This window comes from Drosophila rhopaloa, unplaced genomic scaffold (assembly GCF_018152115.1).
Source record: "Drosophila rhopaloa isolate 14029-0021.01 unplaced genomic scaffold, ASM1815211v1 contig_47, whole genome shotgun sequence".
Taxonomy (NCBI): domain Eukaryota; kingdom Metazoa; phylum Arthropoda; class Insecta; order Diptera; family Drosophilidae; genus Drosophila; species Drosophila rhopaloa.
The window spans coordinates 2,842,270-2,863,896 of record NW_025335142.1 but is presented as its reverse complement, the minus strand read 5'-3'; the positions used below and the strand labels follow the sequence as shown (position 1 = coordinate 2,863,896).

The 21,627-nt window shown below is 37.5% G+C and overlaps 1 protein-coding gene across 1 annotated transcript in view; it reads right to left on the bottom strand.

The window, feature by feature from the left end:
* Positions 1-21,090, bottom strand: part of LOC108038551 — a 45,602-nt gene extending 24,512 nt beyond the window's left edge. The window contains 2 exon segments of the mRNA XM_044461685.1: positions 1,582-2,064; positions 20,824-21,090. The gene's annotated coding sequence lies outside the window, so the exon portion shown is untranslated.
* Positions 21,091-21,627: the final 537 nt, after the last annotated feature.

Genomic DNA, 21,627 nt, shown 5'->3' with positions numbered 1-21,627 from the left:
CTTGGGTCCAAGAGCGATTTATGCGCGAATTGCCATTTGCCCAGCAGGATTTACTCGAATCGCTGACCAGTCACCGATGAAATGCCAGCTGCCCTGTGCCGTCACTTCAAATACAGTCGAAATTCTATAACTCGAAACAGAACTTTACTATTAAAAGTTTATAGACCAAGACAAAAAAAAATCAAAACTTGTAAAAATTGAAAGATCTTCTGACTTGGTGATTATAGGGAAAATATAGGTAAAATTCGAGTTCCTTAATAGATAATTTAGAGAACCGAATTCGAAAAGGATTACCAAGAAAAACCATAGTGATTTTTGTGGCACCTTTGTAATTTGCGTTCAAATGAAAATAGGTTTTCAAAGTTATTTGTTGCACTTCCTAAATATTTAGAAACCTTATACCCATTAAAATTCCAATTAAAAAAAACAAATGCTTGAAAGTGCTTACCAAATTCTTGTATACTTTAAGTATTAGAGAAATTGATAAATTCCTATTTTTCCAAGTATAGAAAATATAAGAGTTCGGGTTATGGAGGATAGACTGTATATAGACAACCGCGGTGATGGCTTGGGCTGAGTTAGAATTATGCCCCTGGCCTGAGCACATTATTACGATGCCGGCTTTTATGTGGCTGTGGTAATGTAACATTTTGCTGAGCAATCAAAAGGCGCAGCAAAGTTTCCAAGTTCGAGGGGCACTGGGCGATTGCGGCGGAGGAGGACGAACCGCATCCGTTTGCCGAGCCCACCTGGCCAACTTGCAGCCAGAGTTTGATCGATAAACCAAACCACCGAACCAAACCAAACCAACCCAAGCCCGACCAGAGCAAACCGAGGTCCCTCGCAAATTGAGGCGGCTGAATCCAGCAGAGCCCCGTGTCAGAGGCAAAGTTTAATCTTTGATGCCGGCGACACATCGGGCCAAAATTGATTTTTAAAGTTATCAGAGAGTCGGCTTCTGTGATTTATGCAAAGAGGTTGGCAACTTTTGCTGGGGTTTTGTCTTAACAAATCGGGTCAGGGTGCAGAGTGCAAAACCGAAACAAAAACACAACTCAAAGCCCCACAAAAGTGAAACAATGCCCATCCATCATTCCGCTATCATTGGGTTTTACATTTATATACAGAGAAAAAAAATACAAAAAATGACTTTTCATTACATTATTCTCATTATTATTGGGGACCCTTCATAAAATGCACTTTAAAAAATTGTAATTTAATTTAAAATGGTTAATAACAACAGAAGACACCGCCAGATGGCGCATCAATGGAATTGTAAATAACGCCATCTGTTATTTTGAGATTCGTTAAAAGAATAACGGGTTTCTGATTAAAGTGGCACTGGAATATAGCGATTCTTCATATTTTAAATTTAAAAAACATTTTATATTTCTCAAAACTGAAACTGAAATTTAGTTTTAAATTACACTCTTTCTAAAATCAGTAGGTTTACATGCTAACATTATTTTTATTAACAATATTAATCCTTGTAAAATCCTTAACCAATTTTTATATGAAAACAAAGCCATTTTTTGTCGCGGTGCACCCACTCCTCGATGATTGTCACCAGTACTTACCCACCTTGGTTGGTTCATTAATGGGACCTCTTCGATTCCGATTCCGATTCTGATTCCGATTTTTGTTTCTTCTTTTTTCGAGTCCTCTTCCTTTTGTTGAGTCTTTGTTGCTGCTGCTGCTTCTGCCTCTGCCCCCCGCCGTACATTTATTTTAGCAATTTGTTTGCCTCTCGGTTAGTTTGTTGTTTGTTTGTTTGTCTGCTGCTTGGTTGGTTTGCTCAGCTCACACACACCTAAACACTCGCGAAAAGTACTTGGGCACAGTATCTGTATCTGTACCTGTACCTGTATCTGTATCTGTATCTGTATCTGCTCCTGACGAGGACCCCGTACTTTTCCCCAGTTCCGTAACTGAGTTGGGTCCTGCCAGAAGGAGCCACGCGCTCGGTTCGAGTACGTAAATGAGTTTATTGCCGGCAATAAGCGAACTTAATGCGCCTGCACGAGAGGCATCGATGCAATATATCATCTGGATTCGAGTCGTTACCTTGAAAGAGACAGAACACAGGTAAGCGGTTAGTGATGAGTCGTTGCTTCTATATATAGCTTAAAAGGTTTGCACTACTGTCATATTTCATCAACGCCAAAAAGGCCCAAGAATCGAACTTTGAAACTCAAACGCACAGTTTTACCACATAAAAGCCGCTATAATCGAGTTTTAAAATGGCTGTTTGTGGCTGTTCGTGTAAAGATTTAAAAGATATTTTTATAAATAATAACTGAATGTGCTGACGTTGAATTTTTAATACAGCTTCCATTATGAAATTGACCCATTTATGGAAAAAACACTTAATTTCAAGGTAAATTTAATGGTTAAAGTGAATTGCATAAAAGACCAGATTATTTTTAGTGCTCAAATGCCAAGTGTATTTATTTAAAGCACTTGTCAATAGAACTTAAGCATTGGTTATTATAATTAAGACTGTTAAAAATTAGTTCAACTGAATAAATTAAAATAAGTTTCCTGCCCATTTCATAAAATTCTCTTAAACATACTTAGATTAAATCGAAATATACCAAATGAAAGACCTGTCACAGTTTATTCCATATCGTGTTCTTTTGAACAAATATAAAGTCAACAAGAGTAAACACGAAGGCCCGGAGAACCCACAACACAATTACGGGTTACTTGCTTGGCGTGTGTACTCCGTAGTCAGATTACTCATTTCACGGACAAGGTACAAGTAGCAACGGCAATTCAAGACAGCTGCCGCCGCAATTTTTATGGAATCTGGAGGAGCTAGGGAGGATAATAAAGCTTTTAAATCCAGCAACCAACCGCCACAAAAAATACAACAAATTAATGTGGTAAACAAGAAGATTGGTGCACTGCAGAAGATATATTTAAACCAACGTCTCTAAACTTACAAATTGGTTGTACACACAATTTTGCAGTATTCGATGGTTGTAGTAATGACAAATATATATAGAATTAACTTGGATAAAATCTATATTATACTAAACCCATTTTAGGCCTACTCATTGAAATATTTTCACTATACTTCTTGAAATTCGAGTTAATTAAATGGCATTTGCACTGTATTTAAATTACTCAAGCTAGTAATTAAGAATAATTAGGCTTTTAGTACATTCCTTTTGCTTATATTCCAAATTATTTATTAATTGCTTAACTTTCCCCCAATTAGACTAGAAAATGAATATGTAAATTATAATTCATCCGTAATTCCCTCAAGATTGTTCGCTCCAAATTGTTTGATTAAATTACTGGAATTCATAAGTCGTAAAACGTGTAAGCGAGGTGTTGGAGTGTAGTGTGTAATAATAGAAAGAGCTAAGCACACTGTTTTTATCGACCATGCACAACCCCATTTCCACAAATCCCAACCAACCTTCTCCCATGTGTCCCACCCAGAATGTTATGCAAAACAAAAATTCAATTTCAATTCAATTAATCACGCTTGATTAGCACCAATAATGGCCAACGCCAACAGGCGGGGCAACAGCATCAGGCAACAGACATCGACCAAAGGACATCCAGATGGCAGGACTCTGACAGCGGAGACTAGAGAGCTGCTAGTCCTCGATTCCTCGATTTCTCGATTCCCCAGTGCAATCCACAGCCACTCTGCCTTTTGTCCTTGGCTTGCAACTGCTTTCGAGCCGCTTTTTGTTTACCACTTTGCACATTCTGCTGTCAAATTTGTTGATTTATAGTTCCCGATGTGCCTCGGCCAATGGCGGCGGGGGCGTGGCAGGGCGGGGAGCGACTGATGACAGGCGGGCGCCAAGCAAAAGCTCAGGGAACGCCAAAAAAAAGGCTGCCAAATGCGCTACAGTCGAGTGCTCCGACCTAAGGATACCATGTTCACAAATCTATAGTTATACAAAAAAATTATAACTATACTATAATTAAGTTAAATATTCAATATAAATTCTAAGTGCTCAAATATAATTTATTAAAAATTTTTAAAAGACACATTACATTCTACAAAAACTTTTCATAAACGTAAATGTTCAGTTCAATTTTAAAACCCAACTATAGAAACTCAGGCATCTTTGGAAGTTAACTGTTACAAAGTTAATTAATACTGACAAACTAAACTGGAAAGTGGTAAAAATAAATTATTAAAATTTAAAATAAAAATTTTAAGATACAAAATTTTACGATTTTCAGTGTGTATATTTTGATTATTCAAATTTATTAGAAATAGGTTTATTAATTGCAGACGATTACTTAACAACCAATTGTACAAATAGTTTGAAAATGTATTTCTACAAGCTTTGTATTTGTATACAAGTGTAATTAGGTTTACAATTTGAAGAATTCCTAAGTGGCCTGTTTTTAATCAAAAGTTACTTTCTTTATGCTGACTTAGCATATTCACGATTTCTGTATACCTCGGTGTTCCCCGAGTAGGGGGTATACAAAAATAGGGAAAAACCAAAACCTCGAAAGCAAAAACCAAACCCGGCGATAAAGTCAAACTACAAAGAACACCGAGGGAAAAAGTCTGCCAGCAATTTCAATGACAATGCGGCAGTTTGTTGCCAGTTTGCCAGCCAGTTCTCCACTTGCCTTTTGTTGTGGTGCAGTTTTCCGGCCCTTTTTTTTGGGGCATTGGGCTCGACGAGTGCGAATTGTTTTTGTCAGAATGCGATTACTTAGGTACCTGAAATAGTTTGCGGTCTCAATGGCTGTGAGGCACTGTGCCTGTGTCGTCCGTCGTCCGTCTGCCGTCGATAAATCCAGTCGAGTGCACACTGTCGGAAGTGTGGGTCCACACAGAGCAAAGATTGGATCCACCCGCTGGCATACAAATGTCCGAGTGTCCAGTTTGGGCCAGTCCAGTTCACTCCAGTATCCAGTACCCGTATGCGCCGGAGATCCGCAGACGACCGCAAACAAACGCCGCTCATTTGCAGGCGGCTCGCATCGACTTCTGGTTGGGTCGCCGTCGGATGTCAGGAACGATGTGCCGATGTCCAGATGTCCAGATGTGCAGATGTGTTTGATGAGGCCGGAGATAATCGTTTGGCAATCGAATGAGCCCCACATGTCGGATTTTGGGTTGGCGCAGGCAGAGCAGAAATTTTTTGGCAGGTTCTTTGCCTCTGACAACACAGCAAACATCATTTCAAAAGTTTAGGGGGTCAAGTAATTTAAGTTGAGAAAGGTAATAATGGTGGGTTATGAACTATGAAACTTTTCGGGTCGATATTCTCAAAACTAACCCCCAAAATACTACCTAATATTGTTAAATATTAATAAAAACAAATAATTGAAATATCAATTATCAAGATACCAAAAACATGAAACATATTTACATAAATTTAACAAAAATGTATCTAATATATAAATAGAGACCTTAGGATACAAAAACGTACAGAGAACATAAGTAATACTATATTACAGCTGATATCGATTCCCTTTAAAATAAATGTTTTACACATGTAGACATTTAAAGAGTTACAAATGGAAAGGGTAATAAATAATTCTTTACTAATACTCCCATAAGCGGATTGCCCGGCTCGCCATTTTCATTGAAGTATTTTAAATGGTGCTAATTTATGTTTTGGGAATTTATGTTTTTGGAGACAAAATATTCTGCAAAATGTTTTTATATACCTAATGGAATTAAAAGCAAACTTGAAACCTTTTAAATGAAAAATATATGTTTCAGAATGTACTCTAAATTATAGTAAAAGTTTTTCAGATGCAACAATAAAAGCTTATTTAATTGTAGATAGCCCAGTATAAAAACCAATTGGAGTAAACATATGTTAAATTAATCAACAAATATTTCCACATTGACAAAATGCGATTCTAACAACATTCTCTAATTGATTGCCAGCCTAAAGTGTGTTGGTGTGATTACGTTTGGTTTAACAGGAAGTCTTATGGGAAATATTTCCGACATGGCCCGACTGCAACTGGGCCACTCACAAATGTTCAAATTTGCAAATTGAATGGACCTACTTTCGGGCGGCTTTAGCCCCATTGCAATGGCCATTGTACGAGAACGTTGACCAGAGCGGATTGTGGAAGGGTCCTGGGGGGCGTCCATAAATAACGGCAAAACAGTCAGATAAATTTGCAGGAGCTATAAACAAGCTACTCCGGCGGACTCCCCAATCCCGCACTCCCGGCGAAATCGATTTAAATGCTCCGTTTGCGTGTTCTGTGTTCTGAGTCCGCCGGTTACCTTGAAGTCTTTATGTAATTTGTACACAGTAATAAATACGATCCTATATTGAATTGGATGTCTCGGGCTTAATTTGATCCTTGGCAATGATAAGGTTGTTATACCTCAGCTTGCATAACTTTGATTGAAGCTCACGTATCGATATCGAAAGACATGACCTTTGCCAATTATTAATAATAATAAATTATTGTGGTTGTTATTAGAGCAATATGAGAAATAGCTAATCAAACAAATCGAGCTCACATAGATTTTAGCCATAATAAATTTAACTTCTAACCATTAAATTTAGTTTTTGTAGTCCTTTTTAAATTACAAAATAATTTCTTATCAGAATGCTGTATTTCTGAGACCATGGTTTTGCAAATGGCTGTGTTAAAGTATTGCGCTTCTTTTTTTCTAAAGACACAATTGATATGTTACAAAGCTGACGCCGACTACTCATAATTATTTCTCCATGTGCATCGCAGTCCGGCAGTCGCATTGTGTCCCGGTTTGAGCCGCCGCCGTTAAGCGCCGTTTCCATGCTAAATAGCCCGACACGTGGCATCTGCCGTCCTCGCTTCCACCGCGTGCACCATTTCGATTGGCGCTTGATAAGCCGCAAGGACGAGCCGGAGTCCTGGACACCGGAACGGAGGACCTGCTGATAAGGATGGACTCCATTCAACCGACCACGCCGACGTGTTTTGATGGTTTCCCCAGCCCGGGAATACGCTTTCCGTGTGCGATGCATTGCTTTCGAACAAACAGATTTCACCGATTTTACCGCCACTAAAAAGCTCGGGACAACCGCACGCAATGATAATTACGGACTTACAGCGAACAAATATGCGAATGGGTCGCGGCTTGTTTGACGATCGATTGTGATGAATTTTATGAAGACCATAAGGGGAATATTTAATTTCAAACATTTGCTGGTTTTTTTTTTTGTGGGGCATGGAATTGTTGCCACAGTGTAAATCCCGAATTATATTTTTTTACTGCTTTCACAAACACAAATTAAATTGTTAGCATAGCTTGATGAATGTGTGCGTTATTGCAATGATTCCTCTACTATACACCCACATATAATATGTATTACAGAAGTGAACAAGTTTTTGATAAAGCCTTTCACAATAATTTATAATACCACTATTCAATAGACATGATCTCAGCTTATAGAATTTAAATCATTATGCGTGCTCATTTGATACAAAATATAAAATTGAGCTTATTGCATTTCTAATTCCGTGAGGCTAAACAACAAAGTCCCTTTGAATTAGTTAAGCATTTGAAATATGCTTAGCAAACGTGCGACACACGAACCAATTTTCATCCTTACGGGGTCAGTGCGAACCAATTTCCATTCCAAATAGGAACGTGTCCTGCACTTTTGCACAGTTGCGAGTCAAATAATAGTATCACATTTTGGTATCACTTTAATAAGTTACGTTTTTATTAAAGGAACAGCTTTGGGAACAAAAAAGATAGTTGGTTAATGCTGCGTCTACTGTACTACTTCCAAAGTAAAACATTTTATTTATAAATCCTAAGTGCTTAATAAATATTTTTAGGAGATGTGAATTTTATTTTACAATCTGGCCTGTGGAATATTCTTTAATAAATGATTAAAATGATTTTCTAAAAGCACATGTTACATTCGTTTTGAAATCTAGGTATACAATTGGGCAGGCCTCTAATTCACCCAGATTAAACTTTCTGTTGGCACGGATTCCTTTGACATCCTTCGAACATGTTTTTGGCATATTTCAACAGCCCCTCCTACAATCTTGACCACGGCTGTGTGTGTTAACACCTATGTGCAGGGCGGAAAGTTCATTGCATACGTACATACATAGACACGTGGGTTCTTGTATGCCCCCAAGGAGTATAGTTGCACTTGTTTGCCTAATACATTGTTGCAAAGCAAATCAACACAAATTTTCGAAGGATACGTGTACGGACTTTGTTGCTGCCTGATGTCTGCCCCGTGTCAGTGGAGCATGCAACTGGCCCGGCCACACCCACCGCCCCCTTCCACCCACTGGCAATAAGCCACCGCCCACCAACCACCACCCACTGCCAACCGCCCACAAAAGACGAGCTGACATGCAAACACATAAACGCCATTTCGCCTCCAGTTTGCCACCTAAATGGCAATGACATCGCCCAGAAGAAGAGCAAGATGGCAAAATGTTTCACTTTTGAGTCGACTTTTTCATTCGTGTGCGGAGCGCTTTAATATGTTACCTTCCCATTTGCCGTCCTCCGATGTCGATGGCCAGTCAAACGGATCCGGGCCAGATACGTCAAATTAATTTCATACCAAGCCAACCGAACCGAACCCTCTTTTGGCGAAGAGTTGGCAGTTTTTCTGGCGGGCAAAACAAAAACGTAACTGCCAATACAGCAAAAAAAAAGGAAACTTTTAAATAACAATTTTTAATATTACGTTATAATTCTCCCTGTCAGTCTAAGGACAAAGTATTAAAAATAGTTAGCTTGGAAAAACTATAGTTTATACATGTTCCCTAATAAATCATCGATTTCGATAATAAATGTTTTGAACAAAATAATATTGTAATTTGAGAAATATCCTGAAGAATTCGCGTTGGATTTTTTTTATAAAAAAGGACTTCATTTCGACAGCTAAAAACCGACATCATTTTTTATCGCAGTGAGGACAGCAAGGTGAAATATATAAATAAGTGGAAAACGATCAAAGGAACTTATCCCAGAAATTGTCGAAAAAAATGTACGTTTGACGGAAAAAGGCTAAATTGGGCACAGTTTGAAACCCGAATATTCCAGGCCAGGGTGAGTCAGTCAGTCGGCAGTCAGTAGTCGGTAGTGACTGTCCACGAACTGAGCGAGCTGGATTCACTTTTGACACGTACACACATATGTGACAGCTCGCAAACTCGGCCTGGCTTAGGGCACATTTAGTTTTCGCCGGGCTTGACAGCCGAAATGGCCCAAAAAGCGGGGACAGCCGGCTTAATGAATTATGTGCGAACTCAAAGTTTCGCCAACGGCCCTACAAATCAAATGATTTCAGCATAAATTTCTGTAATTCGCACCTGTGTAACATGCATGAGCCATTTCTAAGGGTTGAACTTTTCTTGGAAGGAAATCAACCTATTATTACTGGGAAATCACATTGAATGGAGCCCTGCAGTTCTCAGAATGTATTGCTTTTATTTTTCATACAAGTGAGTAGTTAAATGTCTTGTAGATTAAAGCCTAAACCCACGTAGCATTTCACTTGTTGTATTTATTGAACCGAAAATTTGAAATGCCAATATTGTGGACTAAAATACATGCTTATACTGTATGCAAATATAAGATGTCACGGATGGCTAAGCTGGAACATATTCACAATGATTAAATATGTTGTATTACATGTGAAACACATGTAAATCATTAAATGTGATCTTATGGACTTTCATATATTGATTTTCAACTTATTTACATGTATTGTGAATTAGCGACAAAATTGTGTTAGTTATAATTATTCTTATTTTGTCTTCAATCAGAAAAATAAAACTTTAATTGATGATAGGCAAATAAAAAAATATGATAGGGGTCTTTAATTAAAATTAACTGTAGTTGACGTATGTCTTTATTATATAAAAGAGTTATGCTACAACCTCAAGCCATTTTTAATCTCCAATAATATAAATCCTAACACAAATACCAGGGATGTCTCTGGCAATGTAATCAAAATTGTGAATAAATATTCTTTAGCAAGATTGTAACTCCAATGTAGTCAAAAGTAACGAGCCAAACACTTGCCACTACATTAGCTGGCTTTTATATTGGTATCAACTTTTTGCTAGAAAGTTCGTTCCATGAGGCAACCAAGAAATCTTTAGAGCAGTTTTAATGAGGTCCTCTTCTTTATACACAGTCACTGACTTTTTACACATCGATTATTGATCCGTGCCAGTTTGGCGCGCAGTCCTTTTGCAACTTCTTACGTCATTTGGGAAACACTCGGCAACTGGTTCGCTTTGGCTGGCTTGGGGCCACGTTTTCCCCCATTTTCCACAATTTTCCCCCACCGCGAAGGATGTGTCATCATTAGGGCTCGTCGTGCATTCCCCCCGTCCCCACGTCCCGCCATTTGCGGCCATTCGCCGCCTTTTTGGCCAGGCCAATACACAAATCGATCGCTGTGGTTTCTTTCATTAAGTATATTTCGCGCGTTGCCCCCGCCGCTGGTTTGTATTCTCGCCTGGCGTTATTATTGTAATAAAAATTTACGTAAATCGTGCCCGAACATTGCCCCAGACCTTCCAAACTCAGCCGACACATTTGCTCACGCACTGTCGTGTTGGCTCGTCCTTCGACGAAAAGTTTCCTTTGTTTGCCAATTTTTATGAGCAGGCCACGCTTCCGCCAACCGAGCACCGCCCATCGTCCACCGCCCACCGCCCACTTTAACATTACACCCACCCACTCATGCGGTGGTGCGGTCAAATTCTTGGCCATCTTCTTCTTCTGGGCAACGACACCTGCAGACTAATTAATGGCAAATTCCTGCCACCTCACTTGGCCGTTCATACATATATGACCCCGCACACCTGTGCTCTCTATGTACACGAGTACACTGGCGAAAACTTAGTTTCTTTAAATAATTTTTTAATCACTTTTCTAGTCTTCAAGTATTTTTGGAATTGGAATTTAATCTTTTTATTTAATTAAAAAATAAGAGCCTATGTTAAAAATCACTGCGGTAGAATACTCAAGTGTTTATTACTTAAGAAACAGTATAAGAAAGATTTAAAAATTGATTTATATTCAGTCATTGATAAAAAGTCAATTTAGTAAGTTAACTTTATTACTGATTAAATTTGTTTATATATTAACAAATGTCATGAATATAAATATTATATCCAAAAATATATGTTAAAACCATATTTAAATTCGACAAATCCTACATTTCCAATAAATTTTAAACGTTTAAAAATATAAAATCAGAGAGAAGAACAATAACAAGATGTCTATTTATAAACATTTCGTAAATTACATTTTAAAAATGTTATTTTTCAAGTAAAAAAACAATAATAAAGTTTTTCATAATTAAAAAAAGGATTGAAAAATACGTAAAATAAATTCTATTAATATAATATTTGAAGCTGCAATTTTTAAATCATTTTTCTTCATTTAATTTTGGTATAACAAACACGATTTTTTTCAGTGCATACATAAAGTGTTATGAAATCCCGTAGTTGCCTATTTGAGCCGCTTATGTGCCTTGGCGTAGATGTTGGCAACGATTGTGTCGCTAATGGCATCAAAGGATAACCCATTCCCGGAATGACATGCCGCAAGTGGGGCATCCAAAGTGATTCGATTAGGCCCGGCTATCAATTGAGTGTCTCAGGCAATTTGCATCTGACGGGGCGTAGTAAAAACTTTATCAAATTATCGAGCTGCTAGTTATGCTCGAGAACGTACAGTCAAAGTGATGAAAACTGGAGTGACACTTCACGTTACGTTGATTAAGCACTTACAATTATGGCAAATGCTGGTGAGGGAAACGAGGATAGCATTTTCGTGTCCTTTGTGACTGGAGCGAGTGTGTACTGTGCACACACATCCTCACGGAGGCAAACATGTTTGAGTTTCGTCTTTCGGGTACTTGAAAGCATTTGGAAACTTTTAATGACATTCTCGCTTATTATTTTCTAGGGCTTCGCCGCCAAGTGTTTTGCTGCCTTAATCAATGGCAGACAATTGTCCCCGCAGTGGCTGTAATTAACAGATGACAAAGGAAGCTCTCCCCCAGCAGGGTTATCCTTGAAATAACCACTCCCTGGCATACCCATACATATATGTATGTTGACCAAAGGGGAAAACTCGATGACACTTGCGAATATTATTTATTCAGGCAAATTGCTGCTTACGAGCGTTTCATTCGCCAGCATTTTACATTCGATTTCCATTATGCCATTTGTTGCTCGAAAGGCTTTGTCAGCCTGATTTGGTTTCCGTTTTCCGGACAAGGCCAAAAGGACCCAAAACTGTTAATACACACACACACATGCACACTCTCGACAATGCCTCCTTTGTTGGCCATTTTGGGCCTACAAGAGGCGAAGACGTCCCCTCAAGTGCCGGCAATTATTTACAACAATCCGAGAATGGCTCTGAAAGGATCAAAAGAGGAGGCGTCCCTCCCATAAGCCGCCGACATTGAGATATATGCCATCGATATACACTCAGAAAGAAGCAATAAGTGTCAAAGGTAGTTGGTCAAAAATATAATTTCCTTGCTGTAATTTAGTTAAAATAAGCACCCACATTTCTAAAGCCTTTCTAATTTGAATTCATTAGTTCGAAATTAAATTAAGATTATAAAATTTTTTAAGTTTTTTATAGATTTTCAATGGTAAGGTTTTAGCTATTAATCTGTTTTAGAATATCACAAAAAAGAACTCTCAACAATACTTTTTTAAAGAAATTACATACAATGGTTTTAAACTAAATACCGTAAAAGAAATAAATTAAAACATTTCCTATAGAAAGCAAAGTGCATTTTAGTGCCTGTTTTTATTCCCAGTGTATTGTGCGTGTCTGCCTGGGCTCTTGCGAAATAGTTTAACATTCTGGGGATTTTCTCGGTGTTTTCGGAATCGCTGGCCCGCCATCTCCGCCGTATGGCTTGTTGGCGACGTTTCATTAAGCGAGCGGAAAATGACGCATACTTGGCTCATTCGGGCACGCTCCGCTTCACAGGACATTTGCGGTTATCCTTTATTGTCTGAGTGGCAAGTGGCGGCGTGGCATCGTGGCAATCTGGCGATGTGGCAATGGGACCTCGGAGATGCGCCACTCAAACCCAGTTTCCGTTTCAAAGCAAACAATTTCATCCGAACCAATCTGGCGGCGCACAGGGCAGAACAAAGCGAGGAAAAACGCTTGAAGTCCATTTGCTAAATAAATTTGATAAACAAGAAGCGCCCCTCGGCACACATACAGAAATATTCTTGGAAAAATGCCAAATATAGTTGTGACCTGTTCTTATATTTCTTCTAGGATAAAAACATTTTGAAAATCTCTTCGCTTTCTATTTAACATATTGGAATCTCCTTAAATTTTCATTAAGTTTAAAAGCACTTCAAAATTCACTGTTTCCGATAAATAAACTAAGAATTATCACAGAAGACTTAAGAACCAACTGTACTACAAATAAAAAAAAACCCTATTCAATCGTATATAAACTGTATTTTCGATATTTAGTTTTAAGTTATTAGTTTTTGTGACGGTGAAGATTTCAGTGACATATGCTTGAAATGATTCTATTATTTTTTTGAGTGATGACCCCCTGAAAAGTGGCTGGCCTGTATCTCCACTGACCCCAATTGGCAACAAAGTGGGTGTCGCAGTTCCTGGGGCTGTGGCGGAACTTTAACTTTCAATCTGCTGAAAACACGAGACCAGAAAAAAACAAAGACATGCTCAGCGGGCGGACATTTCAGACTTTGCATCCGCTTTTGCAATCGCCCGGGAATATTAAATTCTGATGCTATTACCCGCTTGTTGATCCACATCATGCTAATTAGCCTTAACTTTTTGACGTCGCAGTTGTCGGGGTTAAAGATACTGCCCCCAGCCCCTCGGACATTATCGGGTTTCGGGTTTTGAGCATGATAATTGAGGGGTGAACGTAATTCATACGCCATTTCAGAAATGAAATATCGAACGACGTCAGTGCGGAATTGGACCGAGGAGGGTACCCCACATGTCTGCCATGACATCCTTAATTCTCTCTTCAACGTTCGCTTTTTAACTTGCCAAAGTTTTTCCGAAAGTTTCTTTGAAGATTTTCATTTGAAAAATTGTTTTAATCCGATAAATTAGTCAAACCAAACGTTCTAAAACTTTTAACAATTTTTCAAAGATTTTCTTAAAGTTTTTGGGATTGTTTGTAAATATATATATGTATACATCATTATTTTGTAATTGTGATTTACAGGCTGAAGGTACGTTCAAAAAAGTGCTAGGAATTTAAAGTTTCTCATTTAATAATCAGAAAGAATAAACAAAAAATTGTATTCCGTAAAAAATTATAAAAGGAAAAATAAGATTTTCTACATGGTAATTACATTAATTTTATATAAGCTTATTGTGTTTGGTAACATACCACATACATTGGAAAAGTTATTATTCGATGAGTAGAGCAGAGAAAAAAACTAGAGTTCCTGTCTACATAGTGTTTGCTACACTTAATTAGATTTCGTAGCGAGCTGAATTGCTATGTAGCTAAAAAAAATACTGTTCCGCAATTTATAAAATTTAATTAATTTTTCGGATTTATCCAGTCATGGACAGAAGTCGGCTGTCCGAGAGGCTCTTGCGAAAATCCACAGACTGCCGCAACTATGCAGCTCCGGCAGACGACGCCGCACAATCAGTGACCATTGTCCAGTCCGGCCGCACCCCTCTCACCTGGCGGGAGTCCTCGGAGCCGAGTGAGCCTGCATCGCCGGACGCCGCGCCCAGGACACAAATCAAATTAAGAACCGACAGACCGGACCACACCGAAAAAACACCACTTACTGAGAAAAATTGTGGGAACAAATAGGTAAAGAATTTTACAAATTTATCACATATGAATGGACCATTTTAAAGTGGAAAGCTACTAACCAAAAAGATATCCTAATAATTTTAGCCTAAAAAAAAATTTGCATTTAAAAAATGCTGTTACTAAACAATTACTAAATTATAATTTAATTTTGAGTTTAATCTAGAAAGTGGTTTTTTTCCATACAAGTGCGAAAGAAAGTTTTAAATATAAAGGCAATTTTGATTTTGGTTTTCCAAAAACATTTTATAAGGTAAATATAGAAAATTTGGAACTTAAATTTAAAAAGCACAAAAAGACCCAATTTAAAGATGTTGATAACATTTATTTGTACCCCTTTTAATTGAATTTATAAAATATCTGAGTTTTGTTAGAACTCACAAATCAGTGTATATTTTTTCAAAAAAAGGTTTTATTTCTTCTCAGTGTATCGAACCAAACCAAACCGGACCGGCAGTAATTACTGAAGAGTGGCGGGCGGTGGGTGGTGAGTGGGTGGCATGTGACGGCCACCCACCAATAGTGCATAAATCACTTCGCATTCAGCGAACACGGAATCTATGCCCCTGACGCGCCCATCGAGGGCCGACTGGTGATTTATATTGATTAAAACTAGATTTCAATTCCAGCCGAAGCCGCCATTATAAATGGAAGATAATCGTCGAGTTTTTCCCCGAATGCGATGAGCCAAAACAAACGAAATGTGCGAATGGACTGAATGACTTTCAATAAGCAGTCGTTCATAATTGAATGTGTTTCGTATTTTTTGTACAGCCCAATACCTGATTGACTTTGAAAGACTAGGCCTTCATTGATTTTCATGCTCATTTGCATTATTATGGGTTCGAATTTTTCTAATTCACCTGATTCGGAATTCTTGTAAATTTAACTAAACTCGATTATTTCCTTGAACAAATTTGCATTTTTATCAGACGTCTTTTTTATGAATTCATAAAAGGATAATTTAATTTTTAAATATAGAAGTAAAATCTGTTGAATTTGTAGATAAGCTTTTATTTAAAAAGGCAACTATACAATTGTCTACTGCAATATAAAGGCTCATACTTCTTATTAAAAAGAAGTCAACATAACAAATCTATGCGATAGAAATGAAACATTTTCATTTGGCTTTCCTGGTATCAGTGCGAAGGTAATTGGTTTCTATTTAGAAAGTTCGAAATGTGGTCGTATTGCACTTTTCCGCGCCCTCGTCAACGGCACAAAAGTGAGCAATCAGACTCACCGGGAAATCCATCCTGGTGCTTGTTTGTAATTCAACCAGCCAGGAGTTTTCCATTTGTTTCTGTCCCATGTTTGGCCATCGCTTCCGGAGAAGAGCGTTCGATTTTCACCCGTGTTGTTGGCTTGCGGTCCCCGTCCGTCTCTGTATTTTCGACTCCGGGTTTGGGTCCGGGTCCGGATCCGGATCCGGCTGTGTGTGGGCTCCGTGCGGTTCGTTTTGTGGATTTGTTTTCGGTTTAATTAATTTTAAAATGGACTTCTACCTGGGCGCTAATTGCACTGACTTTGATTTATGTGTTCAGATAATGACCAAATTGGTTTTCTGGGGAACCACTTGGCCGCCTCTTCACCGCTCACCTGTCGTTGTCTGTTTGGGTCCTGCGAAGGATGTGGCACGCTGGGCCAGGAGCATTCCAAGGAGATTAATTCAAGAAATAGCTCTGAAATGGCTTTGCGCCAGACAGCAGAAGGGGCCCTGCTTTGTTGAAAGCGAACTTAAGGATTTAATTCCTACTTTAAATCAATAACAGCGAAGGTCACAAAGCAAAATACGTATTTTTCGAGATTTTCTAGCTTTGAGCCTTTGAATCGTTAATTAAAGGACTAGTGAAGCTATTTTGAGGGATACTTAATTCAGTTAAATTGGCAATCATGGAATAAAGTACAGAAAAAACACAGTTAGTAACATTCTCTCTTAAGCAGTTGAAAGAAAATACTTTCCAGTCACACAGCCATTTAACAAAATAAGTTTTTCTCTTTTTTCTTTCCCAAATTCGATTGGATTTATTGCCGAAATATATTTTATGCTGCAGTGAAGAAGCAATCCATGTTTGCCGCATTTTAGCCAATTTATTGCTACCGAATTTTCTCTTTCAAATTTCCAAGCTCTTAAATTTAAGCTCATAAACTTGTGGCATGTTAAATTGAAGTTCTTTTGGCCCCGCACGCAGAAAACTTCAGGTGACACGTACGTGGAAATTGAAAGTTTTAGCAGAAGATAAAAACGTATAAGATAACAAGACTAAAATAAACTTTATCCAAAGCTGGTTGGTGAAAATTCACGTGAAAATGTAGGGGAAACTTAAAACGAATGTTTAAAATAATTTCAAGGAACTAAATTAGTTAAACTTAATTTGACACAAGTATTAAAAAAATTAATTTTGAATTCATATTTCCACAAAGTCAATGGTTCAGTCAAATATGTTTTTTCATTTCGCAGAAATGTGGGTGCATTCATTAAAGTTTTCCAAGGCCCTGAACTTTGGATATTTATTTTGCTGGCCAAGAAAAAGGGAAAAGCAATAATTTTCCCCCAAAGAGGCTGAAAAGAAAATGTTCAAAGGCGTGTGCAGCTTCCGTTGCAAACTTTGCATCGACTTTTCTCTGTTATCTTAAGAGGAAATTTTGGCCTCGTAAATAGGCAGATAATTTGTCAAGGTCTTAAAACTTACATTTGAACAGTTGTCTTATTTAATAGCACCATTTCAAAGATAAAAAAGTTCAATTACCTGAAAAGAAAGAAAATTTAGCATGAGTAAAGAACGTTGATTACGTAAAATTAGTAATAATGATCAGCCATTAAGTATTCGTTCGTTACAAGAAGATATACATTATAGCATAATTAAGCCTAATTGAAATAAAGTAATCAGATATAAAATTAAATGTTTTACGAACGAAAAGATGCAGCATCTTAAAACGTAAAATAATTCAAGCCGAGCCTTTAAAAGCTATGGATTTAAGGTGTCACATGTGTAACAAAATGGCTAGGAATCCGCCCTCATTCCTGTTTACACAAATTCCTGTTATGTTTTGTTTATGAAAAATGCCCGACAACAACCCAAAAGTATGCGGCAATAATTTTCACATTAAAATTGATTTATGACGCTCCATGGCTTACACACATACACCACCTACCACCAACCACCCACCATACTCCAAACACAATACACCAAATATTCAGCAGCCGACGCATTCGACAAATCTTGGAGCTATTTGTGTTGGCTCCCACATCCGGCGAACATTCAGCGGATGACCAAACAAACCGAGGAATGGAATTGGCTTGCAGCCTTAGCGAGCGCTGGCAGCCATAAATCATTTCCCGTGGCCATTTCTTCTTCTGGCAACGCGGAGGATTCCTCCTTGGGCAGGATCCCTGTTCCTTCCCGTCCCCACCTGACTTTGCACCTTTTTTTCGGAGCCCGGACGTCACGACGAGTGCCTAGCACGAACGTCATCGGAGACCTGTCCCAGTTTCTACACTCAAAGAATTACATCTCGTGTCATTTGATGACCTCTGCCAAGTAGGGCTCACATTTCGGTTCTTTAACAATATTCGGGTCGAAAAATTAAACAGTGTTTTAAAGACATGTTATGTAAAATTTAAAAACAGACTTTATCGATAGTAACAACAAACCCAAGCTTTATCTTAATTACAAATCTAAACCACTGCCCTACTTTAATTATTCACACATAAAAATGAGAATAAAACATAGTACAAATTTATAAAAAATAGATTGATTGATCAATATATTTCCTCCGGGAAAACTAGCTAAGGCACCGCTGCCAACTTAAAGTGTGAAGACTTACTTAAGGTAATTTTTATTTATTTAATTTCCGGAGACAGGTACATGTTTTGGTTTTGATAACCAAAATGAGAATTATTTTACCAATAATAGCCTTTTGCTTAATCACAAAATAAAGACTTCGATTCTAAACCAAGGTGCCTGAATAATAGTTGTTAATTACAAAATTCGAGATTGGCTTTGTTTCGTCACAGGACTATACAATGTAAGTAAATCCTTTTGTTAATGGATTAAAGCATTTTCCAATTTTAAATTTTGATACACAGTTTTCATTTAAATTTCGAGTAAACAAAAGCTGAGATAGCAAGGAACTTAAGGTGGACAATACCATAAATTTGCGATAAAATGCATATAATATTTAAGTTTTAGTCCAGACAACATTGATTGAATTTTTTCGAAAGAAAGAAACCAAACTATTTTTCCAAGTGCACGGCTGTCCAGCACGGCTCTCGCTCATAAACGAAATTTATTAGCATTTAAATGTTTCAGCGGCGGACGGGGAGTGCACATATGGGCTGGCTGGCTAGGTAATGAATATTACAGCAGGAGGGGGGGCTCAGCAGCATCGATGCCGTGGGCCTGGACGAGAAGTATGTTGCATAAGCCAAAATTAGTTTATGCATATTTGAAGGCTCCGATGGGGGCCAAAAAAAAAGGCATTGGGGCAGGAGGCATCGCCTTCCACTCGCTTTTGTGTTTCCAATAAAGGAAACGCTCCGCCATGATTACATTTATCTAGTACTTTTTATGCCCGAAAGTATGTTAAGCATTACAAATTCACAAATCTCTGTCGCAGAGAAATAAATGCCGAGAGCAATTCCTTGTGGAGGCAAACATTAATCCACGGCTTGGAGGAGATATAATGGGAGATAAAACTTAATACTTTACAGGGCTCGGGACAATTTAAGATTTTTAAATTCACATAAGTACAAAAGCGATAAAAATTAAGAAACACAGCTAACGTGAAGCAGATTTTATGAAGCATTTCATAATTAAACCTTATCAGCTTTGATTAAACATTAAAAAGTAATTTTTATTAACCAGTAGGCCCAGTTACGAATTTTGAAGTATAAATTGATTATTTTTTTAATTGCTAATCGAACATTTTTAAACCAGGAGGTTCAGCTATTTAAAGTTGTGTTTTAGTTTCAAGTCAATTTCAAATAGAAGCAGTTACTTAAATGAAAATATAAAATAACCCAAATATAAAAAGCACGGCAATATTGAAGTTTTAAACAATAAATTACAACTAATTAAAATTTTATTTTTTCTCAGATAAAGTTTCATTTTAAAGAAATAATCACAACAACATGTTCGAATCGATTCAATTACCATATGCTAAATGGTTACACTGATTAAATGAAAACGAGTCAATGGCAGTCCATAATATTCATTAAGAATGTAAGCCATTCAAACAAATGATTTCATTGAATTTTTATGGCCACATTTCCTCATTCGCTTTTCCTTCGGACATTTAAATTGAATGCAAGCTATTCTGCGGAAATATAACGCATTTCCGCGTCGTAGTGTAAACAAATGAATTCGTTCATTCAATAAAAGTAACACTGTTTGAGCTAAATAATCGTTGAATATTTTTTATTATTAGATAGAAATCCCCTTTTAAAGTCATCCAAGCAAACGCCAGAATCAAGGACAACATACGATTGAATTCAAACAAGGATAAGTGACACATCTACCATTGATACCTTACAGTGCGTTTCAGAATTATAAGCCTCATTTTTAGAAGCAATTAAACAGATTTATGTGACCACAATTTTCGGAGATTTTAAATTAATATTTATATCTTGTTATTTTAAGTTAAATGAAACATTAAGAAATAAACCGAATTTCTCATTAAATCCAGTTTAAGGATTATTTATCAAATTTTATAAAATTCATTTAACTTATATTGAAATTAACTTGAAATGATTTAAATTAACTTAGCCCCAAAACATTCTAAACAAAAAACTTAATTTAAGCCCAATTCTCTTGTTTTGTTAAGAATTGGTTTCGAAGTGGTTTTTTGCTTAGCAACCCATTTTAAAGTGCGGGTTTTGGGGTTTATCCTACACTTTGGTATGCAAATTTCACTTAGTTGCGAAACGCACTGTCTCCCAAAAATCGGACTGGTAACGAATCCGATGTTTGCAAACAAACAATCATACTATGTTTGAGCTCTTGTTTACCGTGGGTGCATCCAGCAAAGCGGGTATACATTTTTCATTGATTGATTTGTTGTCGAACGAGGAGGCTTTACGTTATTCAGTCATGTAACTCTTGCTGCCTTGTTTACTCTGTTTTTAGTATATTTTTTTGCTCGGAGTTACGGCACCAACACAGAACAAATCGAAAGCGTTCAAAACCGCGGTGACAGCGCGGCAAAAATCGCGAACGCGAGCGAACTTGATGTCAAAGGTCGGCGGTCGGCGGTCCGCTTTGGGTCATCCGCACTGTGGGACGGCTGCCGACGAACTGAGGCGACTGCGACGCCGACCGCTCGTTTAAAGGACCACGAAGGCAGCAGAGAAGGCTGCCACAACACTCGCCTGATAAGGATAACGACACGAAGATGGGGTTCGGCAGTCGGTCTGGTTAAACAAGGCCCCCATCCACCCAGACCCACGCATAGGTCTATGACTGTACTGGCACAGTTGTGGATGGAATAATAGCACTCTAAATACAATTATTTTTTTTCCTGATGTTTCAAAATATTTTTCTTAAATGATATACATATATTTGGGGTAGTAGGATAAAATTAAGTGTAACATATTTTTATAGGAATTGTTAGGCACATTAAATAGTTGATAAACAAATTAAAACTATTTATATTAATTAAAGAAATAATTGTCTGGTTTTATACCAAGTATTTAAAAGCTTTTCTGCATTTTATAAAAAAATCAATGAACGACCTTTGATTATCAACCATTCTTTCAATTTTTAAAAAATATTTACTATTGTAAAACTTACATCTTCCAATTTATAAAAAAATA